General features: G+C 49.7%; 1 protein-coding gene across 4 annotated transcripts in view; it reads left to right on the forward strand.

The window, feature by feature from the left end:
• GRAMD1A (GRAM domain containing 1A) overlaps window positions 1–14651 on the forward strand; it is a 147597-nt gene that overhangs the window by 28347 nt on the left and 104599 nt on the right. The window contains exon 1 of one of the 4 annotated variants that reach the window (XM_044282534.1): window positions 13192–13369. The exons of the other annotated variants lie outside the window; for them this stretch is intronic. The gene's annotated coding sequence lies outside the window, so the exon portion shown is untranslated. Of the gene's footprint in view, window positions 1–13191; window positions 13370–14651 lie in introns of those variants that run through there. 4 annotated transcript variants of the gene reach the window in all.

Genomic DNA, 14651 nt, shown 5'->3' on the forward strand with positions numbered 1-14651 from the left:
CACTTTTTTTTAAGACTAAGCCATGCCTCTAAATCTGCCCAATGCCTACACCATACATGCCCTATGCAGCCCAGTCCCCTTAGTGCCCCCACGTGGTAATTATTCCCTCTTTTGCCCCCACAAAGTAGTTATGCCCATACTGTGCCCCTTCACAATAGTTATGCCCCTCAGCAGTATCCCCCCTTTACTGTTAAAAAATAAGATTAAAAAAACACTACATACTCACCTAAGCATTCCCCTATGATTGGAGGAGCTCCTGTGCTCCCCAGGGAGGCACGAAGCTGCCACACATACATTGCGCTGCTGTCCTTTGTATGAGCGCAGGATAATTCCTGGCCTGCACCAGTCCTCCTACACAGCCCGTCAGCGCTGACCCTATTGTGCCTGCTGGAAAGTGCAGTCGAGTTGAATGGTGAAGCATCGAGCAGACATAAGGATGCAGAGACTGGATATACCTCAGCCATTCCGTGACCATGGTACAGCCACTAAAATCCAGGACTGTCCTGTCAGATCCAGGGCAGTTGTGAGTTATTTGATTCTGGCTGTTTAACCCCTCAGATGCCACAGACCAGGAATGCCCAACCTGCAGCCCTCCAAACTACAACTCCCAGCAATGCCTGGACAGCCTACATCTGAAGGGCCACAGGTTGACCATCCCTGCCACAGACAATAGTGACCATGGCACCATCAGGTAACACGGATAATATAACATTGATATTGCATGGCAAAAAGTAAAAATAATAGTTGATTTACTGACAAAAAAAAAGTAATAAAACAAAAAAATATATATAGTTTTGTATATATATATCCCCAAATAATGCTAAAAAGAACTATAACTTGTCCCACAAATCAGCAAGCTGTGTGGTGACACAAAAATGACCTTTTTCCATAAAGCAGGCTTTTGCAGTGCAAAATTAGTAAAATATGAAATAAATGAGACATATTTGGTATTGCCCCATGTCCTTGCTCCATGTCCTCACACGTGCAGCAGCCATTTTAGGAAAAAATTTTGATTTGTTACCACGTAGCGTGAGGAAATTTGGATTCGGTGCGAATCAAATTTTTCCTGAAATACGGATCGAATTCCACTTCGATTCGCTTATCTCTAGTCATCAATATGAAATCGGCAGGGGTCCGACTCCTGGCACCCCCACTGATGGAAGAGGCCACAGTACTCCATGAGCGCGTAGGCCAGGGCTCGACAAATCCCAGGCGCCAGGTCGCCATGGCGATCAGGAATTTTGTCCTGGCGCCTGGGTATTTGCCCCTGCTTGAAAATAGGCCCAGCACACCAGCAGCCGGGCGCAGTATCACTTTAAGTTTAGAGTAGACGCGGCGTCATGCAGGAGTCCGCGTCTACTAGGCCCGCCCCTCATGCTTCCCACCCCAGACTACAGTGAAGAGGACCGCTACTGGCTCAGGCTGTCCTCGTCATACCGCTCAGGCTCCTCATCGCTGCGGCGCGTCTCCTCCTTCTCCTCAGAACTGTGACTCTGCGACTGCAGGACGAGGTGAGCTGCTTGGGATACAAGGAATGGGCATCGCAGTGCGCATGCGCCGGCCAAAGGAATGAGTGCGCAGGCGCGGGATCTCGGCGGAATAACCAGTTGGTAGATAGGCGGTCTGAGGGAAAGGATGGGCGGGCGGAGGGTAGGAAGGGGCGGGGGGAAGCAATGAAAAGGCTGAGCTAGCAGGGCACCTACGAGGGTAACGCCGCCCCTGGGCACTTGCGAGCCCTGATTTGCATGTTATAAAGATCGTTTTTGATGGTTTTATAAGTCCAGGATTGATGCCAGAGGTAATGTTTTTATTAACTGTAAGCATGCTAGGGAGCTATGGGAAGGGTTAAAAAAGTGAAATGCTGATGACAGACTCCCTTTAATACTGGGGGAGGGGGGGGGAGGGCGCCCACCAATCATTTTAATACAAGGGGGGGGGGGGGGCTCCTAACTTTTTTAGCTTGCTCCTAGATTCCAAGGAAACTTGTCAAGCCCGGGTGTAGACCTCTTTCTAGGCCCATGTGATGTAATGTTCATTGCTGCAGCTCAGGTCCAAAGCGCTCATTGGAACCACATGGCTTCCTCAAACAGCTGATTGGGTAGGGGGTACCGGCAGGGGTGCACCACCGATGAGGCCAGGTGAGGCGATCGCCTCAGGCAGCACCAGGTGGGGGCAAGAGGGGGGCAGCCGAAGGGCCATGGGCTGAAGGGAAGGGGTTAGGTTAAGAAATTGGCGTTGGGAAGGGAGGAGCGCCGTTTCAGTTTCCACCTCAGGCAGCAGAATGGCTAGGTGCACCCCTTGGTACCGGAAAGCAGACCCCTGCCAATCTAATATTAATGACCTACCTTGAGGATAGGCCATCAATATGAAAATCCCAGAAAACCCTTTTAATTTTCAGCCTAGAACTATCCATGGAATGAGGATGACATGGGGAGGGCAAAAAACGGACACACAGATCCTTCACGGATGAACGACTAAGGTCCCTTTCACACGAGCGAGTTTTCCGTGCGGGTGCAAGGCGTGACGTGAACGCATAGCACCCGCACTGAATCCTGACCCATTCATTTCAATGGGTCTGTGCACATGAGCGTTGTTTTTCACACATCACTTGTGCGTTGCGTGAAAATCGCAGCATGTTCTATATTCTGGGTTTTTCACGCAGCCCTGGCTCCATAGAAGTGAATGGGGCTGCGTGAAAAACGCATTGCATCCGCAAGCAAGCGCGTTTTTCACTGATGGTTGCTAGGAGATGTTGTTTTGTAAACCTTTAGTTTTTTATCACGCGCGTGATAAACGCATCAAAACGCATTGCACCCGCGCGGAAAAAAATTAACAACTGAACGCAATCGCAGACAAAACGGACTGAACTTGCTTGCAAAATGGTGCGAGTTTCACTGAACGCATCCGGACCTAATCCGCCACGCCCGTGTGAAAGAGGCCTAAGTGAGAAAAGAGTTTTCCATTTGTGAGACGACCGCTTTTATTTACAACGCGAGGCTGCGAATCCTTCCTGACCGAACGCTGCTCACAGCTGAGGTTTTGTTACAACATATCCATGAGGGTAAGGCCTCTTACACACGAACATTTTTTTTCCGTTTACGGTCTGTTTTTTGCATTACGTATACGGAACCATTCATTTCAATGGATCCGCCAAAAAAACGGAAGGTACTCCGTATGACTTCCGTTTCCGTTTTTACATTTCGTTCAATGATAGAACATGTGCTATTTTTGTCCGCATAAGGCTACATGCACACGAGCGTTGTTTGTTTCCATGTCCGTTCTGGGTTTTTTTGCGGATAGGATGTGAACCCATTCATTTCAATGGGTCCGCAAAAAACACGGACAGCACACCGTGTGCTGTCTGCATCAGTATGTCCGTTCTGTTGCCCCGCAAAAAAAAATAGTGCATGTCCTATTTTTTTCTAGTTTGCGGATAAGGATAGGCATTATTACAATTGATCTGCAAAAAAAACGGATGCCATAAGGAACGTCATCCGTTTTTTTGGGCGGACCGCAAAACACATATGGTCGTGTGCATGCAGCATAACGGACAAGGATAGGACTGTTCTATCAGGGGCCAGCTGTTCTGTTCCTCAAAAAACAGAATGCACACAGAAGTCATCCGTATTTTTTGCAGATCCATTTTTTGCGGACCGCTAAATACTGAAAAATCCATACAGTCGTGTGCAAGAGGCCTAAGAGAACCAGCCTGGAATGTAAGAAAGGAGACAGATTATGGTCGCTGTATTTAGTTGGAAGAGGATTTCCTGCACAGATAGGCCTCATGCACATGACCGTTCCGTTTTTTTGCGGTCCGCAAATTGCAGATCCACAAAACACTGAAGCCGCTCCTGTGCCTTCCGCAATTTGCGGAACGGAACGGGTGGTCCATTGTAGAAATGTCTATTTTTGTCTGCAAAACGGAAAAGAATATGACATGTTATATTTTTTTCCGGGGCCACGGAACGGAGATACGGATGCGGACAGCACACGGAGTGTGAAGTGAACTGCGGCTCGGATGCGGACCAAAACAACGGCCGTGTGCATGAGGCCTTACATTGTAACGAGCCGCAGAGCTGTGGAAGCAGAGTGCGGTCAGGACACGTCTTGGTCTCTGGATGTGCAAGAATATGACCTATCCAGTGAGGACATGTTGGGAGTTGTAGTTTCACCAAGGCTGCAGAGTAATAACAGCCTTGCTGTAGGTGTGTGGTGACCACCAGGTGGCGCTGTGATTCTGTATTACTATCATTACCCACTAGACTGGGGGTATCATATAGGCGGGGTGCACGTCTTCGCTTGTGAGGCCCTTGTTCGGACCTGGAGACATCAGATGCAGAAAACAAGATCATGTCAGCATCTTACATGTATCATGGGCTTATTGGCCTTTGGTGCCCAGATGAGGAGTCCACTTCTGACCTACTGTGGAACAACCAGAGCTGCTGCGAGCTGCCAGCTACACGACGAGGGCCAACAAGTAAGGATCTGTACGGTAACATGTGACGAGGTCAAGACACAACAAAGTCACAGAGGAAGAGATACAATGTAACTGTGGATTGTGCATGGACTGAGCTTCTACCTGAGTTTCCATAATTTTTACCCTCCAGAGCTGTGCTCAGACTTCTGCTGGTTGTCCCAGGAAACAATGAATATTTGCCATGTAAAGCTCCCACGATTCACTTCTCCCTGGTAACAGCAACTAGCCCTAATTTTTAACGGACCTTTGGAGGTGACTGTGATACAACTCAAGATCTGTGGACAGATTTAACCCATAAACCGCTGCAGCTCTCTGCTTTACACTGCTGCAACACGACCGCTGCTCTCTGACGACATTAGTCACCACGAGCAAGGCTGCAGAATGAGCGTGCCCCCCATGAGATGAGTGTTTTGGTATCTTTGACCCCCAATTTTGAAGATCTTCAGTGACGTCCATGTGCTCAATATAGTACCTCTTTCTTCTCAGTTTGTGCCGTCAGGTGCCCGCTATGCCAACATACCCTATAGGGGAGCATGCTCGAAAACCTCTGACCCCCCCCCCCCCAGAACAGCGGTGGGTTAACGTTTTACCTGAGTGTCTCTTTAATGTTTCACCCGTTCTTGTGGCGTAACTTGTTTATCTGGAAACTGGCAAAGTGCCTGCAGCTACTAGAGAAGCCTGTGCGCCAAGTCTGTGCCAGCCTCACCCCCCCCCCCCCATCCCCCTTCCTCAGGCTTCCCAGGATCCTCTAAGGCCACACATAATATGCGCTATCTGGCCGGCTTCCCTCCTTGAATGGAAATCAGTTTTTATCTACCCACCAGCACAGGTTGTGACATTCCCAGTGCCCCCCGTGCCCAGTAGTGGCATACAGGAACCTGGCTAATCTCACCTTCCCGCATTGTTTCCACAGAGCAGTACCCAGAAGAGGATTATCCTCTGGGCAGCCGTCCTGCATTCTCAATCTGGTTAACACTCATGAGAATATGTTAAAGTGAACCATCCCCGAGCGCCGCCGCGGGCCCGAAACGAGGGCAAGTGCAGATAGAGGGGGAAAATGAGGGCACGGGGGACATCTCAGCGTTTCCACTGACTTTTAGGGCTCATGCACACGACCGGTCTGCAAAAAATGGATTCACAAAAAAAAAGGATGACCTCTGTGTGCATTCCGGATTTTGCAGAATGGAACATCCGGCCCTTAATAGAACAGTCCTTTCCTTGTCTGTAATGCGGACAATAATGGGACATGTTCTATCTTTTTGGTGGAACGGAAATACGAACATACGGAAACGGAATGCACACGGAGTAACTTCTGTTTTTTTGCGGACCCATTGAAATGAATGGTCTGGAAAAAAAAAACGGAATGGACACGGAAAAAATACGCTTGTGTGCATGATCCCTAAAGTGGAAACTCCTTTAAATGGGTTATCCAATATCACAAACTGCCCCCCCCCATGTGCCGGGCCCCTCAGAAGGAATATACTTACCCCCTGAGTCGCTCCTGGTCCCCCCACCACCCTTGCTGCTTCTCCCTGTATACGGGTGAAAACATCCGGTGCGGGGGGGGGGGGGAAAGCAGCCATTGGCAGGCGGGGACGAGCCTCCCTAGCATCATGGGTGTTGCTTGGGAGGCTCGTCCATGTCCCCGCCTGCCATTGGCTGCTCCCCCCCACACCGGATGTTTTCACCCGTGTACAGGGAGAAGCAGCAAGGGTGGTGGGGGGACCAGGAGCAGCTCAGGGGGTAAGTATATTCCATCTGAGGGGCCTGGCACACGGGGGGGGGGGGGGGCAGTTTGTGATATTGGATAACCCCTTTAATATCTGTGGTGAGCTTGGCCTTCCTCTAAATCACATCTAGGCCCCCCTGCTGTCCCATTCATTGACAGCAAGCAGAAATCTTAGCAATAGGAATAGGAGATGAATTCCATTTGACTTTAATCAAAGTGTCTGTAATTTTGGTGGCTCAAGAGGGTTTAGGTCCATTCTGATCTTTGGCATGGGCCCCTGTTTCTGTGTAGACCACCTTGTCCATAGGGCCACGTGATGACGTTTCTGGGGTGCCCTGACTTTACCCGCAGAGTTTGCCTTTTGAAAGTCACTGGTCCGTGACAGATGTATAATCCCATTTTTGTACGTGTTGTTGTCTGGTGCAGGAAACAAAATGAGGTTAATCACCGCGGCCGAGCTCCACATGAAGAGGATGAGAGTATTAGGGGCAAGTCTGTACCCAAACATGAGGATCATACCCACCAGACCATGGGATTTCATGTCCCCTTCAAAGGTCTCTAGAACACTGCATGATGTACAAATTCCAATTCTCCGGTATCTGATCGTCAGGAATGTGTTCACATGAGAGGTTCTTCCAGGAGAAGCAGCAGCTGATTGAGATGACCTTATGTGAAGGACACGAGGAGCTCAGAGAAGGAGGCTCTTGTCTTCTAAGAAATAGGCAGCACCTTCAGTTCACTTCATGCCAAGTGTCAGTGGACAGTATTTCCTAGCATTCTATTCTTTGTCCATTTATTACTTTTTCCTTCATCCCTCCCTGACTTTGAAGGCAGTCTAACCTGTTTTTCTTCAGCTTCTGTCAAGTCTTTTTTTTTCCCAATGTGTGAAGCTCCACTAATCCCATCAGTCTCTCCATAAAAGTAATGTGTGTATAGCTTTAAGATCTGAACGATCATGCTGGGGGTTGTAGTATTGCAACAGCTGGAGAGCAACAGGTTAGAGACCATTATCATGTCCTCCATAGCCATAGACATCTCCAGACTTCCCTGTTTCCACCTCAGATCTCTCCTCACATCTGCTTCTGCAACGGGCAGCCTCCCCCTATGGCCCTCTATATCTAAAACGCGTCCCAGATGTAGGAATGACGAGTGGTATAGTGCGGCATAAAATGTCTCTTTGTGTGTCACGGTGCTCCTACCTGGATACAGCTGGACCCCAGACTTTGGCTCCGAAGCAATAAATAGGGGGGATAATTGAGGGATTTGAAAAAATTACTTGAGTCCATACCTTGTATGTAGGTAAACAGCAGCTTTACTTGAATAAACGTTGATCAGAAACAGTCTTCAAGCTTTGTCTTGGTCCCTGCAGGCTTTAGAATAAAACTGGCAGGCTTCTTCAATAACTCTGCTTGCTTTCTCTCTCTCTGCTGTACTGACAGGCTTGCTTAATATACTGTTACTTCTGTATGCTGCACTGGTCTCTTTGGTTTGCCAGGGAACTTTCCTCCTCGCTCCTGAGGCTTCAAGCTTTGGCCTCCATGGCCAGCAGAGCTTAAGGTGCTCTGGCTGGCATGGGCACGTTCAGCAGAGACGTGCCTCTGCACACCATTCCCTTAGCAGGTGGTAAGTCAGACTGACTCGAATTTCTGCCCCACCTCTCTCCAGAGGGGGAGGGGAGGTTAGAATGGAATGGAAGGTTCCATTCTATCTAAGTATAGCTATGTCGGGTTTGCTGCCAACTGCTGGTGAACCAGGCACATTACACGTGAACATAACAGTTGCATAACAAAATAGGAATGCACATTGTAAAGGACCTGGGAAAAATACACAAGATGACATGAGGTTAGACCAATAAAGACAGTAGCAAGGTGCAGAAGTGGCAACAGCACTCAGGGTTGTTACATTCCCCCTTACTTAAAACCAAGCCGTCCTCAGCTTGTGCTTAGGTTGTGCTCTAAGGGTACCCAAGGAAGGTTAAAGTGCTGCATGAGACTATAGATCAGGGGTCGGCAACCTTTTTCGGACGGAATGCCAATTTAAGAAAAAAAAAAATCTAAGTTGAAGCGCTCAGCGTGCCGGGCGATACAGGAAAGTCATATAACACAAACTTCATGGGACAAAAAAAACTAAAAATGTGTTTTACGTACCACTCAATGCGACCCTTATCCCTGACTTTCTTTGCAAAGACGATCCAGCTTTAGTTCATATGAGGAGACTTTTAGGTCCCTCCGGCAGTCGCATATAGGGTCACCAACCTCCACACCCCCTAAAGCTTGCTCCCCATTCCTCTCCCCCAGCAATCACATGTAGGCTCACCATTCTCCCACCCCCCAAACTTGTCAGAAGCTTGGCCACATTGACCCCCCATTACTCCAAGCAGTCACATACAGGCTCAACATCCTCCCACCCCCCCAAAAGTTGTCAGAAGTTTGCTCCCCCATCCCCCCCAGCAATCATATGCAGGCTCGCTATCTTCCAACACCCCCAAAGTTGTCAGTTCGCTCCACATTGTCCCCCCATTTTTCCCAGCAGTTATATGCAGGCTCACCATTCCCCCACCCACCTAAAGTTGTCAGATGCTTGCCCCACATTGTCCCCCCATAGCCCCCAGCAGTCACATGCAGGCTCACCATCCTACCCAGCCCGAATTTAGTCACAAACCTTCCCCCATTCACCAAGCTTACTATCAACCTTCCATCTGACTGCCCCAGCACATCATCCCCTGCTGTCCCCTATCCCACTACTACTCCTTACCCCCTGCTGTTACCTGTGCCACTACTACTCCCATCTCCTTAAGTGTCACTATTACTCCCATCCCTGTCACCTGCATCATAGATCCCATCTCTATGCTGTCAGCTGCACAAGTAGAACAGCAGTTGAAGAACATTAACGGTACAACAGCCAGCCCGTGAGGTAGCGGAGTCTGAAAATGGCTGGCACGGCGGGAAGCGTGAGGGGCGGGCCCTGGTCATGGGTTCTGTGTAGCGCATCAGTACTCAGCCAGCCAACGTGAGGCAGTGAAGTCTTGTAGCTGGTTGGCACCGCGGGAAGCATGCGGGCGGACCTAGCAGACTCTGTGTAACGAGTCTGATTTGTAAAAAATTAAAGGTGCAGTGCGTTGCCAGTCAAATACGGCCTGCGTTCCGGAGGTAGCCGACCCCTGCTATAGACTATTACATACACACATAGACTGACATAGCAACGGCTACCACTAGGTTCCTGCCCGTATGAGTAGGGTGTCTATTCACAGTTTGCCCTCTCGGTAATAACCAGTGAACCAAGAGGTCTGTACAAAGTGCTCAAATACTCCACGACGTATGTGGAGCATGGGGGTGTCATGTACTGTAATCCCTCCACGATACTATGAGATGCCCGCAAATAGAAGGGTGGCTTCATCCTGTAATCCCTTCCAAGCACCAAGGCCTTATAATGCTTTACGCTTCATCACCTTGATGACTGAACAGGTAGCTAAACATACATATCCATAAGACTGCGCACTAATCCTTAGGACACACCGAAGTAGGAGGAGGAGCCGGTTATCTCCCGCAAGGGCGGATCCCTCTACACAAACATTTTTTGCAGCGGGGTTACCCTTGACGTTGTTAGACCTGCTTGTGACTCTACATTGACGTCCTCAGAGGCAGTCCATATGAGCAATAAAGTGAGGACGCTAGCTATCTGGCTAACTGCATAGAGTCCTGAGTCCATTTGTAGTCCATACTTGGTCACATTGCGGTACCTGTAAGAGAGTCTGTACAATGGGCTAAATACTTGAAAGTTGCTGAAACTTGAAAAGGGTTAGCGCAAAAACACAGTGCAAATATATAATGCAATAGCATAGTGCAATTAAATTCACAGTAAAGTCTTTTCCTTCAGTGCGGCCGGAACAAGTGCACCAATACTGGGACAAGTAGTGCAAAAGTCCTTTGTGTGACGGCCTGAACCGTCACTGGGGCTGCTGGAGATGCCATCGTTCGGCGGAGGCACCCAGTCGGGGCGGCAGACGATCGTCACACATGGATAGAAGGGGAAAATAGCAGCGATGGTAATGAGAACCCTTTGAGCTAGAGTGGCTCCCACTTAACCTGAGAAGGGGGGAAAAAAGAAATCGGGCGCAGATGTGCGCAACTTGGAATGTTTCTGCAGATGGGGGGAGTCCTGACAAACGTCCATCTGGATGAGGACCAAACCATGGGCAACAAACAAACAAACGACATAGCTAACACATCCTCATCCGTCAAGAGTAGTCCAAGATGTGGTTCCCATTAGTCCATGCTTTCTCTTCAGGATCCAATGGAGGGTCTCCTTAGAGGAGGTACCTGAAGTCCTCTTCACCGCTGCTGCTAAAGGACATCAGAGGGCGCTCCTGCCTCTTGTAAGCCAGGCTGGCTGCCACGGTGGTGCTCTGCTGACCTAAGCTGAAAGACTTAGATAAAGACCGGGTGGTCACACTAGCCATAGCGGCAGCAATTCGTTGCTTCACAGGACCGGAACCTCCTGCTGGGGTAGATGAACTGAGAATCTCCGGTTGTAGGGGCTGTGGTAGAAGATCCTCCAGTGGTGGTTAGGAGGTCTTGGTTTTCTTGCTGTGGCTGATGCCATTTTCCACGGCAACTGGTAATTTACCACATTTGGATTGTACAAGAATGCAACTGCTGAGAAGCTTCCCAGCTGAAGGCGGGGGCATACCCGGGATCAGGAGCTCTGGCTGAGGCTGGGTCTTCTCTTGGAAGCGGAGGACCCCATTCCCCAGTCTCCTGGAGGCAGCGTACGCAGCCTGCGGCAGCTGGATCCTCCTGCCAGTACTCCAGTACCAGCAACAGGACAAGGGGCTTGGATAGGAGGATTACCACGGTGGCGAACGGACCCTTGAGGGAGTCTATGGGAGTGTATTCTACGTGGTTCCCCGCATACAAGCTGTGACATGCCTCGGGCAGGTAGGGGCGTTTCACAGATCTGCGGCCCACGAACAACTCCTCACCATTTTCGTCATCCGCCAGGAAGCTTCTCCCTCGCTCCACTGAAAACCAGATGACAGTGCCCCGGCGGCACTCCAGCTCTGGGTCTCCTGGCCGTGGGTGGTCCAGGACTTGGACCACCCAGTCCTCAATGGCCTTTGTGTACTCCCACATGGTCCGAGCGTGAGCTGTAACTTCTCTTGGGACCATCTGGTTCAGCTTGGCGAACGACCCGCTCTTCCTGGGCGGCGGAGTGAACACACCGGCCACCTCCACCGCACCAGCCGGCACGGCGGACACCTCGGACCTCTTCTTTGTTCCCCGCTGCACTTGTGATAGTCGGATCTCTTTCAGTGCAGCCTGCATTTCGGGCTCGTCGCCCCACACCATCTCACTCCAGTTAGGCCGCAGAGGACGCGCCATCTTGTCTTCCTCTTGGCTAACGCAACCTTGTAAGGGAGGAGGAGTTTTAGGGGCAGAGTTTTAACTTCCTTCATTTGCACTGGGAGGTTCCCTGTGGGCAGTGCTGTCTTTTCCTGCGCTTGGTCTTGGCGTCTTCTTGTTTTCCCGCTCTTGAGGTACAAGAAGAACATACGCAATCACTGGCAAAGATGGCTGATTAACCCCTCGGATGCCGGCACGCACTTTACTGCAGCTGTCGCTCCGCAGTAAACGTAGTAAAGTCATTTTTAAGGGGTGTTATGTCAAATCTGTAAAGTAAATCCTGTTTGTGACGCCAATTGCAACAGGCAGCCTCCCCCTTAGGGCCCGCTATATCTAAAACGCGTGCCAGAAGTAGGAATGCCGAGTAGTATAGTGCGGCCTAAAATGTCTCTTTATGTGTGTCACGGTGCTCCTACCTGGATACGCCTGGACCCCAGGCTTTGGCTCCAAAGCAATAAATAGGGGGGAGTCCAGACCTTGTATGTAGATAAGCAGCAGCTTTACTTGAGTAAACGTTCATCAGAAACAGTCTTTGTCTTGGTCCCTGCAGGCTTTTGTATGAAACTGGCAGGCTTCTTCAATAACTCTGCTTGCTTTCTCTCTCTCTCTGCTGTACTGACAGGCTTGCTTAATATACTGTTACTTCTGTATGCTGCACTTGTCTGTTTGGTCTGACTTATGATAATGCCAGGCAGGGGCGTCACTAGGTTAAAACATTCGGGGCCTGGGCCCCTGATGTTTTGTCCCAGGGCCCCAAATGTCCTGCCTGCTAATGAACTACTAACCAGGGATGCACTGCAGGGGCTGAAGGACCTGTGATGACATCACAGTCAGGTGATCTGTGCTAGAGGCAGAGCTCAGTGGTGGAGAAGGACCTTCGATGATGTCACCGTCATGTGATGGGGCGGAGCTAAGCTGTGAAGAGGAGAACTAGTGGAGAAGACCCTGACTGTGATGGCTTCTGTGACTGAGGAGAGGTAAGTGAAGAGATGGATACAGTGGGAGAGCCAGAGCAATGCTGGGAGTTGTAGTTCTGCTCTCTCACACTACCTCCCTGCTTGGTTGAGAGAGTGATGTTATTTACATGGGACTGTATGTTGAAGGGAGGGGGGGGGGGTGATGTTATTTACATGGGATTGTATGTTGGAGGGGCTGAAGGGAGGGGGGTGATGTTATTTACATGGGACTGTATGTTGGAGTGGATGAAGGGAAGGGAGTGATATTATTTACATGGGACTTTATGTTGGAGGGACTGAAGGGCGGGGAGTGATGTTATTTACATGGGACTGTATGTTAGGGCTGAAGGGAGGGGTGTTATTTACATGTGAACTGTATATTGAAGGGGCTGAATGGAAGGGAGTGATGTTATTTACATGGGACTGTATGTTAGGGCTGAAGGGAGGGGTGTTATTTACATGTGAACTGTATATTGAAGAGGCTGAAGGGAGGGGAGTGATATTTACATGGGACTGTATGTTGGAGGGGCTGAAGGGCGGGGAGCGATGTTATTTACATGGGACTGTATCTTGGAGGAGAGTGAGGTTATTTAGGTCATGTGATCGCAGTTTAAGTAGCGTCCATGTATAACCAATTGCAGTCTATGTGGCTGTTCCCACGGCTGTTTTTTGTTTTTTTAAAGGTCTAGTAAATAGCGGCCAACAAAAAATAGGACATGTCCTATTTTTGGCCGTGAAATCAATGGGGCCATTTTGACCAGCCGTCTAGACAGGAGCGTGTCCGTTTAACAGCTGATAAAAACAGGTACAGTGCGAATAAATGATATTTCGCCTCATCCAAAGCACAGGGACACAGACTCCTCGTTGGTGCAGATGGACCTGCGCTCCCAGCGTGATGACATCACACGATCACATCAGGTCCTGCTGCATCCAGTGAGGAGCGAGTGTCCCCGCGCGTGAAAGTGGATAGTTTTTTTTTTGCAGTCAATATTATTAATGCTGGCGGCCACTATGAGGGACATTATTTACAACTGGGGCCATTATGGGGGTTGGGATAAGCCAACGAAATTCATCTATTCAGCCAGATGGCGAGAAAATGGACGCACAAAGGGTTAGACAATGGTTATGACAGAGCGTCTGCTTCTAAACGCCTATTTTATTTTATTTTTTTACATTCATGTGCATGGAGCCTTACATGGAACTGTATGATGGAGGCGGTTTGGGAGGGAATTATGTTTTGTACATGGGACTGTATGTTGGAGGAGGCAGGAGAGATGGCGTGATGTTATTTACATGGGACTGTATGGTGGAGGGAGGGAAATTATGTTATTGGGTCTGTATGTTGGAATGTCTGAGGAATTATAATTTCTGAGGGCACTACAGGGGGGATTATAACTACAAGGGGCACTACAGGGAGGATTATAACTACAGGGGGCACTGCAGGGGGCATTATAACTACAGGGGGCATTATAACTACAGGGGGCACTGCAGGGGGCATTATAACTACAGGGGGCACTGCAGGGGGCATTATAACTACAGGGGGCACTACAGGGAGGATTATAACTACAGGGGGCACTACAGGGATGATTATAACTACAGGGGGCACTGCAGGGAGGATTATAACTACAGGGGGCACTGCAGGGGGCATTATAACTACAGGGGGCACTGCAGGGGGCATTATAACTACAGGGGGCACTGCAGGGGGGATTATAACTACAGGGGGCACTGCAGCGGGCATAATAACTACAGGGGCACTGCAGGGGGCATTATAACTACAGGGGGCACTACAGGGAGGATTATAACTACAGGGGGCACTGCAGGGAGGATTATAACTACAGGGGGCACTGCAGGGGGCATTATAACTACAGGGGGCACTGCAGGGGGGATTATAACTACAGGGGGCACTGCAGCGGGCATAATAACTACAGGGGGCACTGCAGGGGGCATTATAACTACAGGGGGCACTGCAGGGGGGCATTATAAATACAGAGGACATTATTGGGGTCCTGATTGCTACAGGGGGCTCTATAGGAGTGTTTATACATCGGGGCTGTAGAGAGCTTTATTACCACTGGAGACACAATAGG

The sequence above is a fragment of the Bufo gargarizans genome, chromosome 2 (genome assembly GCF_014858855.1).
Source record: "Bufo gargarizans isolate SCDJY-AF-19 chromosome 2, ASM1485885v1, whole genome shotgun sequence".
NCBI classification, from domain to species: Eukaryota; Metazoa; Chordata; class Amphibia; order Anura; family Bufonidae; genus Bufo; species Bufo gargarizans.